Source organism: Diadema antillarum, unplaced genomic scaffold, assembly GCF_040938485.1.
Source record: "Diadema antillarum isolate AM-2024a unplaced genomic scaffold, OU_Dant_1.0 scf00000071, whole genome shotgun sequence".
Lineage (NCBI taxonomy): Eukaryota > Metazoa > Echinodermata > Echinoidea > Diadematoida > Diadematidae > Diadema > Diadema antillarum.
The window spans coordinates 14,233,638-14,252,564 of NW_027270960.1; the positions used below are offsets into that span (position 1 = coordinate 14,233,638).

Consider the following 18,927-nt stretch of genomic DNA (forward strand, 5'->3'; position numbering starts at 1 on the left):
CGATCTTACAGTTATGATATGCTGTCCAGGGTCTCATTTCATAAAAAGTTGATATGATTGCAACTCTTCCTGGAATGACAATTGTCATGGTAACGACAAGAATTCAGTTTCCTGACTGGCTGTTGGTATGGGAAGTTGCAATTCCAGCAAGAGTTGCTATCCTAACATCTTTTATGAAATGGGGCCCAGGTCTTCAATCTTTATGCCTCCGCCACAAAGTGGTGCCGGAGGCATTATGTTTTCGGGTTGTCCGTCCGTTCGTCCGTACGTCCGTCCGCATTCGTTTACGCGATAACTTGAGTAATATCGACTGGAATTTTACCAAACTTGGTCCAAGTATAAAGTATGATGGGGCAATTACTTCATTAGATTTCGGGTAACATCGGCTAAAGGTCAAAGGTCAAAGGTCAAGGTCAAATCATGAACTCGTATCAGTTTACGCGATAGCTCAAGACTGGATCAAGTAAATTTCACCAAACTTTGTCGGAGGATGATGTATGATGGGACAATTACTTGATTACTTTTTTAGTGAAAGCCGACAGAGGTCAAAGGTCAAATATCAAGGTCAAATCCTAAAATTGATCTGATTACGTGATAACTCAAAACTGGATGAAGCAGCTTTTGCCAAACTTGGTCTAAGGATGTAGTATGATGGGGCAATTAGTTGAGTAGATTTTAGTGACATTGGCAAGAGGTCAAGGTCAAATGCTAAAATGTTGCTATTTCCCCCATGTCTATGCAATGCCCAAAGGTATTTTCTTGAAACTCAGTGTAGACATGTACTACTGCGTAAGGTTTAAATGCAAAAAATATATATATATATATTTTGTACTGTAATCACACTCTTTCTTCAATGCATAAACTTATAAAAGGGTCGGTCAGAAGTCACGTAAAAATTCTCAATTCCCCAAATATGTGTACCTGCACTCTTAGACAATTACGGCAAACCTAGTTCAAGGAAAGTGAACATTCAATATATTTCTGGCAAACCTGTCATTTCATTATTTTGCCAGTTATGTGAAACTGTCATCACACATTGTGAAGACATTGTACTATACACCTATTGGGAGAATCATGCATTATGGCGGAGGTATCAGTCGCCATAGCGACATTTCTAGTTTTAATGATGTTCTTTCTTCCAAAATATGAAAACATATGGGACTTTTCCATGGGAAAATTAACACATGAAATGAAATAACAGCAACATTCTTTTTTTCTGTAAATTTTGATGACAATTTGAAATTTATTCATAAATGCTAATACAACTGAACAGGGAGACCAGTGGCATGCCATGATTTTAAGTTGATCTTAACTTTTAAGATCGACTTAAAATCATTGTGAAACAGCCCTTGCGAGCGGAACTCAAAACTTAACAGTTTACTAATGCAATATTAGATAATGTCGAATTAAACATTTGCATTGGACACACACACACACACACACACATTACGATTAGTCCTAAGTGAATAACCCTATGTTATTATAATAATCCGCAGATATTACATGGACTCACCATCACATTGTGTCTTTACTCTGATTGGTGAACTGTTCATTCCACCAGTTGCTATACCGTCAACCTCTCTCCTGACGGACAGGAGAAACTCATAATCTCTGTATCCATAAAGACCGGTGATATTAGCAGTGGTGTCCCCAGCGATGACAACTGGTTCATCAGAGGTACCCGTATTACCCACATCATCTGTCCAACTGTAGGTAATCAGGTAAGAGTGCACTGGTCCAGTGCCGTAATGGTAGCCATCCTTCCAAGAGTTCCATGCCATCAAAATCGAGTCGCTTGTGATGTCCAAAATCCATGGAGAATCAACCAGTCTCGGCAATGCTACAGATAAAATTCAGCGGATTTGAAAGTAAAACAATAAAGCTTCATATGTTTGTGTTAAAAAAAAAGTTAAAGCGAGTTTTTTTTTTTTTTTTTTTTAATGACATTTTTTTTTCCAATAGGGTAATGCGGTTATTCATGGCAACTTACTCATGTCTGGCGAACAAAAAAAGAAGACAAGATAGGAAACTGAAGGAATAGAAAGGAATTAAGTGCAGTTACAGTTTCAGTCCCAAAGTTAGAGAAAAGTGAAGACATTCGGAGTACAATTATAGTTTTATTTTTAAGTTTTCACACGCTTTCACAAACCAGTGCCAACAGTCTCAGCCGTATATATCCCTCCCCGCCTCCCCCCAAAAGTATGCTGTTTTTGCCTACACACGAATCATCATGCACTTTAATTTTCTGTTAACTGAAATGAAATGAACTCGCACGAAATTATTACTATTTTGTATAAAAAGCAGTTTGGCAATTTGACAGGATGGGTTTTATTGCTGAATCGTCGAACAAAATATGAATATTGTGAGCAATTAAAATGGCAAAATGTAATGAGTCGATGAGGTCTAACCTCATTTAATGTGCATACGAAGTTATGAATTAAACAATTGTCGGCTGGAATTCAATGAAAATTTCACTTTTCACGAGAGTTTGAATTAGAGCCTACTTTTCTTGTACCTTGCTGGCAGTCCGATCCAGCCCAGCCAATGGCGCAGGAGTCATCGCTAGGGCACTGGCCGCTAGTCCGATCACAGGTCCTGCTGGTCTTACAGTGACAGGGATAATTACACAACGTTCCGAAATAGCCTTCGATACACGCTCCTGAGCCCTCTAATTTTAGTCGGCCGGGCAAATGGTTTTGTTGAATGGCATTAGAAATAAGACGAAGAAACAAACACACAAATATTGAATACGTAACAAACGCAAACAGAATAACTGACCAGAAATGAATATTATTTGTTCCACTAAAAGATATTGAATAGAATACATTTTCATCAGTCACCTGCGCAGCCAAAAATCTAAATCAGAAGCATCTTGACGACAACGGATAACATCATATCCATGTAAACTCACCATGGGCGTCACGGGGGGGGGGGGGGGGTGGGGGGGTGCACTGGGTGCAAAACGCACCCAGCGCTTTAAAAACGAAAAAGAAAAAGAACAAAATACCACTTCAGTCTGCGAGCGACCTCAACGCCGGACGCTAAATAATTATTTTTTATTATTATTATTACTTTTATTATTTTGCACGAGGGACAAAAATTCGTTGGAAAAATTAAATCACACCCCGGGCTCCGCAGCACTGATTTTAAACATATTTTACAGTGTTTACTATTTATCAACCGTACTGTATCCGATACGGTATACGGATCACGTGTACACACGTTTGCGTGTACGTGTACATGTGCTACAAGGATGTAGGGTCTATGTACAGCATTTTACTTCTGACCAATCCAAATTGAGAATGCGAGCCCAGGTGCGAGCCTTATCCTCATAAATATTTTGGAGGGGCAAGCATATCCATCATCATTATTGTGTCATTCATTTTCGTGTGCATGTCTGTGTAATGATTTTTGTACTTCACAACTCACTTTTTCTACTGCGCCTTGAGCACGTTAGTTTATATGGAATTGGCGCATTATAAGTACCCTGTATCATTCTCATAATTATTATCATCATTATTATTATTATTATTCCCCCCCATATTTAATAATTCCGGAGATGAGAAGATTTTCTTGCTTTTTTTATAGTAATCTGTCCAAAAACGTGTATTTCACCCAAAATGAGCACCAGGTTGCTGAATTTCAATTCTAAAAATGCAAAGTCTCTCTAGTGTGGGAGGGGGGTACCACTTTCCACACCCTTTCCCGTTTGGTCTATTTTCCATGGACTTGATATACCTTTAGATTGATAGATTTCATTTCATTTCATTTTATTGTTTCTGTATGGTACAAATGTTTTATCGAAAGTGTGCACCAGATCTGTCACTTCACTTTAAGAAATGTGCAAAGGTTCCGTCATGTGGAGGGGATAATTACAGTATATCTCCTTTCAATTAACCCTTTCCCCGCTTGGTTTTCCTTCATATTACTGGTATACGTAAAAAGTCTTGGGGATTGAGAGCTTCCTGAATTCTAGTTGTCTTTATGAGCTATTTTCATTTGATTTCTAAAAAATGCAACAGCTTCCTCCTATGCAGAGGCATCAATCCCGGAGGACAAGGGGGCAAACGTAATTTTGTCCCCCTGTAATTCTCGAAAGGAAAAAATATCTTCCTTTTTTTAAAATAGAAAACTGTCCATAAAAATATTTCACTCATTGAGCAACGGATTGTTGAATTTCAATTTTGAAATTGCAAAATCTCCGTCGCGTGGGAGGGGAATACCCCTCCCACACCCTCCCCATTAGCCTGGTCTCCAACCATACACAAATCTCAGAATATTTCATCAATCTGTCACTTATCTGTCACTTGAATTCAAATACAACCTGTATATTCAAAAGTTTGCCTCATTCTCTTTGATTATGTTTCCCCCGGTTCCTATGCACAGATTAACAATTAGACTCGACACATTTGGGGACTGACAATCTTTCGGAGTATTTGAAAGAAGTGTACATCAGATTGTTCTATTTCAATTCTAAAAATGCAAAAGCTCCGCCGTTTGGGAAGGGACTACCCCCTCCAACACGCTCCCCTGTCAACTTCCATGTACATGTGTAATTACTATGCCTACACAGTGATGTTGCACTCGTGGAAACAAGGGCTGAGATGCGCGGGTTATTCAAGCAGTTATCTTTTTCCTTTCTTTTTTGATTAAAAAAAAAAACAACGAAATTCACCAGAAGTGTGCACTAGAACGTTGAATTTCAGGTCTGAAAATGCAAAATCTCCCTGTCGTGGGAGGGTATACCCCCCTCCCACACTTTTCCCCCGCTCGGTCGCTCCGCTCCCTCGCACATAAATGCTATTATTCTACCTTCAAATTTTTGCCCCTCCCCCCCCCCCCCCGAACCGTACAGGTTCTGGGGGAAAGATAGAATACGCTATATGTAGAGTGCTCCCTATATCATGCATATACTGCCCTTATAGATTGACTAACAATAAATTATTCATTATAAGATTATCTTATCATATACCCCATATACATTTATATCTTATAATTATTGATGATAATCATATCAGTGTGTTCCTAAAATCCCCTTACATACAGTGTACGCCCACACAGACATTACTAAATACAGATAACACATTATAAACTGATCATCCTAACGTCCCGAAATCACTGCCTCTCTTATTCTTCCCCTTCCCAGTTTGTGTGTGTGTGGGTGTGTTCGGAAGCGGGGGGGGGGGGGGGGGGGGGAACGAGTCCCCCCCCCCCCCTCCGAAGTGCCCTCTGTAACAAATAATTGATCAATTATATAAAGAAGTGTGCACTAGAATGTATAAAATGAATAATAAAGGCATTTTTCTCGTCTAAAAGTTGTCAAATCATAACTGAAAATGCGACATGTTTCGCTCATAACGGGGCGAATAATACACTAACAATATATACATTATCATATTCACTAATATTTACTTATCATGAGTAAATTTAATGTGTAGATGGTAGCCTCATGTCCTCGAGTGTGTCCCCCCCACATACCTTTAGTAAACCTCACATTTCTCCTTTTCTTCTGTAATTACTCACAAGAACAAATTGTATTGCTCACGTTTAAGATTTTTAATGAATACATTTCAGACGAATGGCAAAGTGAAAGGGGCTCGCTCCCTCTGCCCGTACTAAAATGAATAGTTTTCATAAGTTATGATCATAGTCCTTCGCAGTGTTTTTTTTTTTACTATGTTAGATTCCCTAGAAATTTGATTTAAAATGCTCTACAAACGCGACTTTTGCACTCTGTTTTTACAAAAAGTCACAACCGTGGGAGGCGTTATCCCACACCCTCCCCCGCTCGGTCGCTTCGCTCCCTCGCCGAGGATCTCAAACCGTCACATAATGTACATCAGTATGTCATAATCATATTCCTTCACAGTGATTTTTCTTTTTATCCACTATGTTTAATTTCTAGAAATTTGCTTTTAGATGCTGTAAAAACGCAACTTTTGTACTCTGCTTAAAAAAAAGTCCCTACCGTGGGAGAAAGTAACATACCCCCTCCCACACCCCCCCCCCCCCACCGACGACTCGGTCGCTTCGCTCCCTTGCCGAGGATCTCACACCGTCACAAATAATGTGCCCCCATTGAGATTTTGCCCCCCCCCCCCCAAAAAAAAAAAAAAACACACACAACAAAAAAACAAAAAACAAACAAACAAAACAAACAAACAAAACAAAACAAAAAAACAACAACAACAAACAAACAAACAAACAAACAAACAAACAAACCAAACAAACCAACCAAACAAACAAATAGAAGTGTTCCGGCCCGGTTGTGGGTGGGTGTGTGTCACCTTTTATGTTTAATTGAACCACAGTTAATCTTTATTTCCAAACGTAAAGTACATGTAAACTTCCAGTGACAATTCGTATCCAATGCTGAATTTAAAAAAAAATGATGTCTCTAAGTATGATGTTTATAATGATACTCTATCAAGTGTGTACCAGATCGCACAATTTCACATCCAAATACGTGTACATTGTTGTAAATGTAATGTAGAAAAATACTTTGGAAACAACTTATGCTTATGAGTACGTGCCACTTTAATAAAATGTATGTATACATTTATAATAATACAGTGCATATGTAAATGTACATGGTGATACAGGAACCAATAAATCAAATTTAAAAAAAAATCTCGCAGGTTACATTTAGTGTCAAAACGCACCCCCTTGAAAAAAAGCTGGTGACGCCCCTGCTCACCCTGACACAGATCTCCTGAATACCCAGCAGCACAGGCTCCTTGACATCCCGTGGCTGAGTCACACATCACTCCGGACGCACAGTTACAGTCCAGCTCACAGTTCGCTCCAAAGGTTCCTGCGGAGCATGCTGAAGAGGAAATACCCATGCGACTAAGATAATGCCAATGGATGTTGACAGAGTACCCGAATCTACAAATCAGAATTCCTCCCAAGACTGACCAAATTTACAGTATTTAAATACATTTTATAATTCGTTATGACAGGTTTGAAAGGGAATCAAACTGTTGTCTGCAAATATATTTCACAGAATCATACATGACGTACATATTCCGCCCTCATGATTACTAACATGTTTGCAAACGATGGTCCTGCTTTAGGAACAGTGCAATGTTCTTAATCGACCGTTTTATTTCAACAGTAGTTCAAAGTTCAAATTTATTTTTCATTTCATCAAACAAACAGAGAAATCAAATACAATGTATAAGCAGAACATATTTGTAATAATTGCGAAAACGTAGATTAATAAAACATGTGAAAATGAGTAACAAATTTATTCTTTTATTTATTATTCACTTATTTATTCATTTATTTTATTATTCACTTATTTATTCATTCATCAAGTATTCTTTATCTACGGTAGCCCCATCAGTGGTTTATACAGTGTTATTCTTGGGGGCTCTGTAACAGTCAACAAAATACACCAAAACAAATTAATGCAGAATAAACAAAGTAACAAATCAACGACATTCTGCTTCACATATCAATATAACCAAGATATTACAGTCATCCCTTTCAGGCAACTATTGCTAACTTCAAAACCCTTTTCATCACAAAGTCGCATTGCTATGAAAGGGATTATTTTGTTCAGCATTCTATTTTATTTCATTTTATTCTATCTCAGATAATAAAAAAGAGCCAACCTATTTCGCATCTGTTTCCTTCAAATCCAGCTTGACATGAGATACCCACAGGGTCAGGGACGGACAAAAGATGATTTTGGCAGTTTCCACGACTTGAGCATATCGTCGAGCACCTCTTACCCAATTATTGTTGCCACAACCTGGAAACACACGAAGACGTACGTAGATATTGCATTAATTTTTACTGTACAAGGTAATTCAGACTCCCGGGGCTAATCTCCGACAAAGCCGCAAACTGCACAAAATTTGACAATGATTTTTTTTTTCAAAAAAGATCAAAACGTAATAACTGATTTCAAATTTGGTCCCTATCCCAGCAAGGAACCATCCCTGAAAAATAGAAAAAAAAGAAGAAGACGACAAAATTTAAAAGAACACTCGCCAATGTATTTGCTCAAAGAATCGACTCTGTAATTTCTGGTAGTTGGAAAATGATATTTAGTTTGTTAAAAATCCTCTAATTATACCGTTACAAATGTGGTAATGTATTTGAGCACCTGTCTGCACCTGATCAATATAACAAAGTGGTAAGAGGCGATCAGATGGATCACACAGACCGTTCCCCGAAAACGTCGGGACAACGTCCGGAGAACAAAATTCCTCGCCTCGGGCAAGAAAACCGCAGGTGACAGCAAGGGGTACAATTTTAACAGATACACAACGAAAATCTTCTCCGGATAGTGGTCCACAACCTAATCATTCACGCGCAGACTAAAAGAGGGGATGTGGTTACTTACTGTCCATGCACGTGATCGGCGAGCAGTGTTCATTCTGTTAGGACTATTACGCATGCGTGTTGAGTGTATCAAAGGAAGGTTACCGCGAGAGCGTCTTAACACAAGTAAACATTGTCGGGGTAATGTCGGGGTAATTAATATCGGGTAAATACCCCAGCGCCGAGCTAGTGTAGAATTGGACAAAAGTTACTGCGACAACGTCCGAGCAACATTTTGCGATGGCCGTTTTATCAGACAGGGTTAAAAAAACAAACAAACAAACAAAAAACAACAAACATCAAACAAAATGCCCGGACGTCGCACATGGGGCTAGAATGCTTCCAAAGTTCACCAAACTCTACAATCACTGTGTTAAATCTAAAATGTATGATTGAATGATGTGATGTAAGGTAATCAGACCGTAGAATCCAATCAAAATATTTTCAAACAGCTATGACGTCATTTCAATGCCGATTTCTGATTAAATGCCAAAATCCATTGAGAAGTTACATATTTCTCACTACAATGATTTACCTATACTTTAAAAGATTGATATAACGATCTGTATTGTAAACCTTGTACATCAAAGTCATACACAAAAAAAGAGAAGAAAATAAGTTGGAGCTCAGGTTCATGGTGTGTTAGTGCCTGAAGAGATGTGTTCGTACAGGGGGAGGGGATGGGCGCCTTACTGGAATTTATTTGTAATTATTAAAAATCGGAAATGTAGGGACTTCTCATTTTGAAAATAGAACTGATAATGCGTAATTACAGGGCTCTACACTACCAATTGTTTTTTCCCCCTCTTGGGGCCCGTGTGGACCAGTCAAATCATTTAAATGAATTACTGGCCAGAAAAGAAAATGTGGTTTGAAAGATAAACGGAAACATGGCAATCCCTCGATTGGGTGGCGAAAGTTGAGGATATGATTTTTTTTCTTTTTTATTTCTTTTTTAAGGTTTGGTGGTCCGACAGCAGGTTTTAACGGCCCTAGGCCACCTGGCTACAGCCAATCCCTAGCTCTGCATAAAATGAAAGAGCAAAAGTTAAACAAAGTGAAAACTAAAATAATTCACAAAAGATAGAAATCGAAATGCGCCTTCGGTAGCTTTTGACAATGACAACTATGCAAAATAAAAACATACTGTATCGATCTGTACCACCACTCCAGCCTGCTAAAAATGTCAATATTTACTCTAAAAAGTCAGTCTCTCCTGTGTGATCAAAAATGTTTGGTTTGATCTTTCAGCACTTTTCTGAACAATATGGTATCATTAGGAACAGGCAAACGAAATCTTACCCTATAAAGGATTTCATCTACTGACGGAATGGACATCCATTACTGTCCTGCGCATGTATATTATACATTTGATGAAGAGCAATTTCACATTCAAATGAAATAAAGAAAATAATGGATTTCCCCCACCTTGTTTCACAAGTGTGGATCTACATAATACTGCATTAAAAATTCTGGCTTCGCAGCAAGCATTAGCATAAAAAAGAAAAAAAAGAAGGAAAAAGTACATGAGCCTTAGAACTATCCCTGCACGTCTCCATAAATAAACCTACAATAAATTATTGTTATCTATAAGCCTACTGCAATTGCACGAACGTAAAATAAATCGACTCTGGAAGATCACTAATAACGGGATAACCCTTACCTTTAACGAAGAATGTGAAAAAAAAAATGGCCGCCAGCTGCGAGTAACACGTCACCTTATCACCTCTCCCGAATCTCATTTGGATATCTATCTTTGGATACTGATATTGACACCTCCTGCTATATCAACTTATCATAATGAGTACCCAGACAAGGAAGGTGCTGCCAAGGAAGGCAAAACAAGATAGGAAGAGTGATTTTGGGGTGGAAAACCGTGGCGCCACTCTTCCTTCTCCAAAGAACTCTACGCCGCTATCAAGAAGACGGGCCTCCACAACTAAGCCCGCCAGCCCACCCCGGGTAAGCAACCATCCCGAGACCACTGCAGCAGCAGCGGCAGCACCCTTGGCATCCGATACCATTGACGTGCCCGACATATCAAGAGATTTGCATGACAAAGGCGCTGACGTAACTTCACCTGAAGGAATTGCCAGCTACTTCCACGAAGCAACAAAGAACTTCGAGCGGATGATAAAGAAAGCTGTGGAATCCTTAATAGAGAACATCAAACAGGTGGAGACACATCTGGGTCAGGCGATCGAGTTTGAGAGCAGGAGAGTGACGGAGGTGCAGACCAGGAATCAACAGCTAGAGAAAAGAATGGGCGAGCTGGAAAAGGAGGTTGGTGCCCTGCGATTGGAAGTGGAGAAGCACAACTCGGCAATCAACAAGAGCGAAAGGTTCTCACGGCGCAACAACATCCGCATCGTGGGTATTCCCGAGTCCACCACCGGCGACGAGGATTGCCCAGCTCTCGTCGAGAAAATCGCGAAGGAGAAGTTTGGGATTAACATCAATGTAGAACGAGCGCACCGTGATGGAAAAGCAACCAAGGATCGGCCCAGGCACATCCTCTTCAAAACCCTGTCGTACCGTGAGAAAGTCGACATCATGAAGAATCAGCGCCTGAAGCTCGCAAAGGAAGCGTACTTCATGACAGATGACCTCACTGCTGACGATCTGACTGAGAAGAGGAAGTGGTCCGCAGCCGTTCAGGAGCTGTACAAGAACGGCGTGAAGCTTCGCTTCTTTGCTGGGAAATGGAGGAACCAAACAGAAGTCCCGCACAACTTCCTCTCCTCCTGTTAGATCACTTCGGTATGAGTTCTGTATTCCTTCTCAATAACTCATTCATTATGTCATAATCATGTTCTTTATATCTACTTCTATCTTTCCCGGATTATCTACCTCTCTGCCTTCCTTTCTCTGTCAATCTCTAAGTCTATACCGCGATTATGTAAATATTATGAATTTATAGTTAAATTTATATCAAATATCACATTGTGTATGATGAATATTGTGTATATAGAATATTTCCAAAGATACAATCTGACTTCTGATGTATATATTGTCTGCAGGGAGAGTTGATATAGCAACGATCTATGTTGTGAGCTGATCTCAATTGTCCGATGCGGCTGCTACTCACGAGAGTAATTTGTAAATAATCTATTCTCTGTATGACTTGCTCTATTCCTTCCATCTCTTCTTGTCTGTTTTCATCAATTCGTATGCAAATGTTCACGACCATGTCATGGTCCATGTGTTGTTCTTGTTTTAAATATGGATGAAATTAATTCATATTCACATAAAAATGTCCAATGTCGGTATTATTTACCTGACGAGTTCAATTCAGAATTTATTAATAATGAACATTCTTTCAGTTTATTACATGTCAATGCCCGCAGCCTGTTAAGAAATTATGAAAATATGCAATTATTATTGTCTACGATAAATATGAAATTTTCCGCTATTGGTATCACAGAAACATGGCTTAACGACAAATCTCCCCCTTTATATAACATTGATGGATATTCTGTTGTCCGTTCTGAGGAGGCGGAGTCGCCCTGTTCCTATCACACACGTTATCGTGTAAAGAACGGCCTGATTTGATGTACAATGGAAATGAATTTGATTGCACATGTGTTGAAATTAATATGTATAATAGAAAAAAACAATACTTTGTGTAATATACAGGCCCCCTCATACAGATAGTAATTCATTTTTGGATAATTTTGATGTCTTATTAGAGCTGATTAATCAAGAAAACAAAGATGTATATATTATGGGTGATTTTAACATTGATCTCTCGAGAGAAGAGCATATTCTTAGAAATAAACTTTGCAATATTTTGCAAGCAAATTTTTGTAATATTACAATTGATAAGCCCTCGAGAATTACGGTCAACTCATCAACGTTGATCGATAATATTTTTACGAATATTGACACAGATTATTCGAAATCTGGTCTTTTGTATAGTGATATTTCTGACCATTTACCTATATTTTTCATTTGCGGCGACACACAGAATTCTTATGTTAAGCAAAAACAACGTAAGAAAAAACGGAAATTCACATTAGAAAATATATCATTACTGAACGATGATTTAATTACGGAAACGTGGGATGATGTATTGCTTTCTGCAGACCCAAACAGTGCTTATGACACCTTCTGGAATATATTCCTTTCTTATTTTGACAAACATATCCCCACAATTGAAAAGAAAAACAATAAAAAAATCAAAAATCCGTGGATAACAAAGGGAATTTTTCGTTCCATTAAGAAAAGAAATGCTTTATATAAAAGTAGTTTACGGTATCCTGATAAAGATAATGTTAATCGATATAAATTATATAGAAATAAACTTACACAGATTATTAGGCTCTCCCGCAGAATGTATTATACGGAAGCTTTTGTAAATGCTAATGGAAATATGTCAGCCACCTGGAAGGTTATTAATGACGTCATTGGTAAGCAAAAGAAGGTGTCAACATCTCAAATTACGAATAATGGACAAACGTTTTGTAATTCTAAAGATGTAGCATGTTGTTTTAATGAGTACTTTGTTAATGTAGGTCCTAGTCAAGCTTCTAAGATTGATCATACACAGACAGATTTCTCGCAGTACTTGGGCACGTCAAACGATAATTCATTATTTTTCAAACCAACAGATTTTAGTGAGATTCTTGATATTGTGCATTCCTTAAAATCAAGTCATACATGTGGTCATGATGAAATGAGCACGTCTCTTTTAAAACAAATTGTTGGGAGTATATTGACACCTTTAGTACATATTTGTAATTTGTCGTTGTCAACTAGTGTATTTCCGAACGCATGTAAAATTGCAAAAGTTATTCCAATATACAAAAAAGATGACTCTTCTTTTGTTTCGAATTACCGACCTATCTCTATTCTTCCTAGTCTTTCTAAAGTCATAGAAAGACTCGTTTATAACAGACTGTATGATTTTTTGTTACAAAATGATGTACTGAACCAAGACCAATATGGTTTCAGGAAATTTCATTCTACTGATATGGCACTAGCCCAGTTGTATGACAGAGTGTCGACTGCCTTAGCTGAACAAAAACATGTTATTGGTGTGTTCATGGACCTAAGCAAGGCATTCGACACTCTTGACCACACTATCCTTTTACGCAAATTACATTGTTATGGAGTTCGTGGCATTCCACTGGAATGGTTTGATGATTACTTATCGAATAGACAGCAATATGTATACTATGAATCGGTAAATTCTGAAGTTTTACCTATACATTGTGGCGCCCCACAAGGATCCATATTGGGACCACTACTATTTCTAGTGTATATAAATGATATCACAAATTCTTCTAAGTTACTGCAATATATTCTATTCGCCGATGACACCAATGTATTTTGTTCCAATTCTGATTTTCAGTCGCTTTTAAGAACTCTTAATACTGAATTGCCGAAATTATTTACATGGTTTAAGAGCAATAGATTGTCACTCAACTTAAAAAAGACAAATTTTATTCATTTTCACAATAAGAAGCATAAAAATGAAATGCACCATTTGAATATTATGGTGAATGGTATATTATTGGAACAAAAAGAAAGTGTCAAATTCCTTGGAATATATATCAATGAAAATTTGAAATGGAATGCTCATGTGCAATATATCTCAGATAAAGTGTCTCGTAACGTTGGTATACTCTGTAAGCTTAAGTATTATGTCCCAAAGAATATTTTATTTATGCTTTATAATTCCTTGATATTATCGAACATCTCATATTGTAACATTGTTTGGGCAACTGCGAAAAGTCACATTGACAGTATATTGCTTCTGCAAAAGAAAGCAATTCGTATATGCACCAATTCAGGTTATCGGGACCATTCAGATCCTTTGTTCGTAGAATTAAAAACACTAAAGGTAAATGATATTAATTTTTTGCAAAATTCACTTTTTATGTTTCGTTTGTATAACGGTCAGTTGCCATCTTCTTTTTTCTCATTATTTCATTTAAACAAGGATATACATTCTTATCCCACAAGGCAATCTGATAAATTTCATCTACAAAATCCTAAAACGGTGATGGCTCTGAAATCTATCAGACACACTGGACCTGATATTTGGAACTCTCTTCCTTCAGAAATTCGAACTTTAAAGTCTATGTATTCTTTCAAGAAAGCTGTAAAGACAATGCTGCTCTCTGGATATCAGTGATCTTATTGCAATTGAATTGTATATGAAATTCCCTCGTGGAATTATCGTTGTTCTGAATTTATTGCGTAATGTTATGTAACCGACCATGACCTGTAACTGTTCACCTGAACCTCGGTGAGAAAATACTTTGCCATGCTTTGCTATTCAGAGATCCAGGTGTTCTAACTTTGTGTAATAGTGAAAGCAGACAGACCTCTCCTCTCTCCTTTCTCCTATCCCTATCTCTATGCAAGTCATCCCTTAGGGTGGGATTTCACGGGGCACGCGAACGATTTGCGAAGGACGCGAATGGCAAAATCCAGCATTCGCATTTTGGTCTGCAAAAGATCGCCAAACGAACGTGAGGGTTCGGAAGCGTCGTCAATTGTTCGCGAATGTCGTTTTTACTTCGGCGAGAATTTCAAAAAAGTTTGAAATTTTCTGCGAACCTTTTCCGCACACTTGGTCGTGAATTGCTCGTGAATTGTTCTCGAAAGTGTCTTTAAAGCCTCGTCATATGCGCAAGACCTTCGCAAGACACGCGCGATGTTCGCAAAATGTTCGTTAAACCCCAAACAGACTCCGAAACTTTGGAGAATGTCTCGCGTATGTTACGCGAAATCTGCGAAGTTTTTCCGATCATTAATTTATGACGTAATTGCAAACTGTTCGCGTACCTTTTGAGACATTCTCGCGAACGTTTAGCGCACGTTTGGGGGATGTATGACCTATACGTTTTCTACAAATAAAAATCGTAGCATACACCTAAACATCAAACAATTATTAACAACTATAGTAACAAAAGAAATTAAAGACTAGCAAAGAGAAAGAAATGTTTGATATAACAAATCGCAGAATACACTTGAAATTAATCTAAAGTATGTAAAATTTTATTTGAAGTATAGAGATTATGTGCTGGAGGAACTGCAAAAAAAAAAAATAAAAAAGATCAAATGCTTTACTAGTGGAGATACGTCCTAGGAAAAAAAAATGTAGGCAAGCACACGATAGAGAAATGAGAGAAAAAGAAAGGAGAAATAGAAGAAAGAAAAAAATCGACTCAAGACAGCTTCCACCTCTCCTTGGGTACATTTTCTCCCATGATTATTGAAAATGTTTCGTTGTTCGCATTTCCGTCGCGTGTTCTTCGTGAACGTAACATGCTGTACTTTAGCAATGATACACACGACATTCGCACATACGTCGTGGAAAGTTCGCACAAATTGCGAAAGAATAGTTTTCAGCTTCATTGTCGGAAAACATTCGGAGAAAAACTTTTCCGAATGTTGGATTTTGTCATTCGCGTCCTTCGCAAATCGTTCGCGTGCTCCGTGAAATCCCACCCTTACCTATTTTCCTATATGTTATGTATTATGTACGAGGGCTGCATGCAAATCAAGCAATGCTTAAGCTGTAGTCCTTCTGCGTTATTCATTGCATCACTGTTCTGTTGGACATTTATGTACAGGCAATGAAGAAATGTATTGCTGTATATTCTAAAGGTAATGAAAAAACTCATTTTGTTAGCAACTAATGTTCATGTATATCCATTTATATGTATGGTACCATTAATGTATATGATATATGTTTATGTATCTGCATGAGCAATGATATAATGCAGGAACCAATAAAATCAAATCAAATCAAATCAAATCAAATATAAATCAATATCCTTTGAAAGAGTGCAGAATGTTTGGCATTCTTTACATAACCATCACTAAAACAATATCCTTTGGATTATAAAATAACTGACGTTTAATATGCAGACGTGGACGAAATCAAATTCTGTTTTACGGCTGTTTGAAAAGTTCATGTTTACTCTAATAAGTCTTTTGTTTATCCGCATAGCTGTCACATAGTTCTCATTAGGTTTGCTCAGCTAAACACTCATGGTCATTTTATGCACCCGTTAAAGTTCTGGTTTTTATGGTATCAATAACCGTTTTCTGAAAAATATTATTATTTATATCGTTGATCCCCTTGTCCACATTTTTAATCTATCTCTTTCGACTGGTGTTGTACCCGATAATATTAAAATACCTGTGTTTAAAAAGGGGGATAAAAGTGATGTCAATAATTATAGGCCCATTTCTTTATTATCAAGTATGTCAAAAATTTTAGAAAGAATTATATTTGTTGGAACATTAAGATTTTGCCAAGCATATCATATATTTACTGATTCACAATTCGGTTTTCGTGAAAAACGTAGCACATCACATGCTCTACTTTCGTTTGTAGAAAAAGCGACACAAGCATTAGATAGGTTTTGTCATATGGTAAGTATCTTCCTGGACTTCCCCAAGGCCTTCGACACTATCGATCATGAAATACTACTCAGCAAATTATATCATTATGGAATTCGACGTGTGAAGGCCTTCGATTGGCTCAGGAGCTACCTATGTAACAGAAAACAATTTGTGATTTTCAACAATATAAACTCTCAGAAGGGAAATATAAATTGTGGTGTTCCACAAGGTAGTTTATTAGGCCCACTGCTTTTAACCCTATAAAGCCCAAGGGGGGGGGGGGGGTACATTGTGCCCCCTACCATATTTTCATTTGCCACTCCTACACCCTTTACCCGATTTCAACGAAATTTGGTGACTTTTCCTAAAATCTTATTGGAAACATTTTGATATATAATTTAGCTATGTCCAATATTGCTGGTTGCCATGGCAACCGTAAACTGACAACCATGTTCATCAGATTTTGCTTGGTTTTCTGTTCCAATTTCAGTTAACAATATAATAATTGATGAAAGGGCGGTTTTCTTGGCTGTAATTTGCTGAAGGACAAAAATATGAAGTGATTATGGTTGTGAATTACCCTGAAATGGCCTGCTTATTATTTCCTTTATTTTTTATATAATATAGGCATCAAACAATAGATATAATAAAAATAATCGAAAATACAGCATTTTCCAAAGACTTCCCTTTTATCTTGTGTTATCTTCACACAAGCTTTGCCGGTTATATCATTTGTTCATCATATTATCAATCTACAAACTCAAAATTTCAATATTTTGGAAATATGACATTATGATACCAATATATGTACCCATTCCAAGCAATACATCATAGGTTTCATATATTTCTTTATATTGCAATGAATAGCGCCCCCACATGTTGACCTTGAGAAAGTTCAACCATAAAAAACAGTGAAGTTTGACTTGCTTTTCCTTTGTGGTAAATATGAAAATGATTGATATAAAAAAAACATATATATACTGGGGATAAAGAAATATGAAGAAAAAACCTGATTTTAGCGTATTTTCTATGTATTTTTTATATTTTGGTGAATAGCGCCCTCAGTGGATGACCTTGAGAAATTTCAAATATTGGGTCATGTAGAGTATGAGTTGCTCTACTCATGTACCAAATACGACGGTCATACATCATATAATAAAAAAGTTATATGGGGGGGGGGGGCACAATGTGCCCCCCTTGGGCCTGGAAGGGATCAAAATAGCTTGGGCTTTATAGGGTTAATGCCTCCGCCACGAAGTGGTGCCGGAGGCATTATGTTTTCGGGTTGTCCGTCCTTCCGTCCGTCCGTCCTTCCGTCCGTCCGTCCTTCCGTCCGTCCGTAATGAATTTTGTGGACAGCGTAACTAAAAAAACCTTTTGAGGTATCCTAATTAAACTTGGTTTGTATGTGTATTAGGGAGTAAAGTTGTGCCTATCAACTTTTTGGTGCAAAAGTTCAAGGTCAAAGGTCAAAAGTTCAAGGTAAAATGCTTAAAATTTCACTATTTCCCCCATATCTATACAATGCGTGAAGATATTTTCTTGAAACTTAGTGTATACATGCATTACCCGATTAAAATTCTCTGGTGAAAGTTTGGGTTCATGAGCTCAAATGTCAAAAGTCAAAAGGTCAAGTAAAAATTTTAAAATTGTACTTTGGAAATTGTACTTGGAAATTGTTCAACGTATATTCATGAAACATAGTATACAACTGTGTAGTATGCATGTACTGACTGAAAGTGGTTATATAGGAAATTTGGGGTTCATGGGGGTCAAAGGTCAGGGGTCAAAGGTCAAGGGCAATACTTCAATATTTTACTATTTCCCTTATATTTATGCAGTGCCAGCAGGATTATTTCTTTTTAAACTTGGTGTATGCATGTATAAGCCAATGGAGATTCTCTGGGATTTTTTTTTTTTTTGCCAAGAAGGTCAAAGGTCAAAAGGTCGAAGCCATATCTCGAAAGTGGCTCAAGTTATCTTGAAACTTAGTGCATATGTATGTATGTTCTGCCTGATAGCGATTCTCTTATAAATCTTAGGGTCAAAGGCCAGATGAAAATGTATTTCTAACCTGAGTAAAAGTATAATAATTTCCGAGAAACTTAGGCAAGATGTTACTAAGATAAGAATACATAAAAATACAAACAGCAAATGTATTAATATCATAAACTGTTAATAACCTAAGCTTTTTAAAATGGGCTGTGTATGAGTTAAGGGTTGAGATTT

At 37.5% G+C, this 18,927-nt stretch overlaps 1 pseudogene; it reads right to left on the minus strand.

Annotated features, from left to right (window-relative positions):
* LOC139716867 (uncharacterized) overlaps window positions 1-18,927 on the minus strand; it is a 73,809-nt pseudogene that overhangs the window by 30,811 nt on the left and 24,071 nt on the right.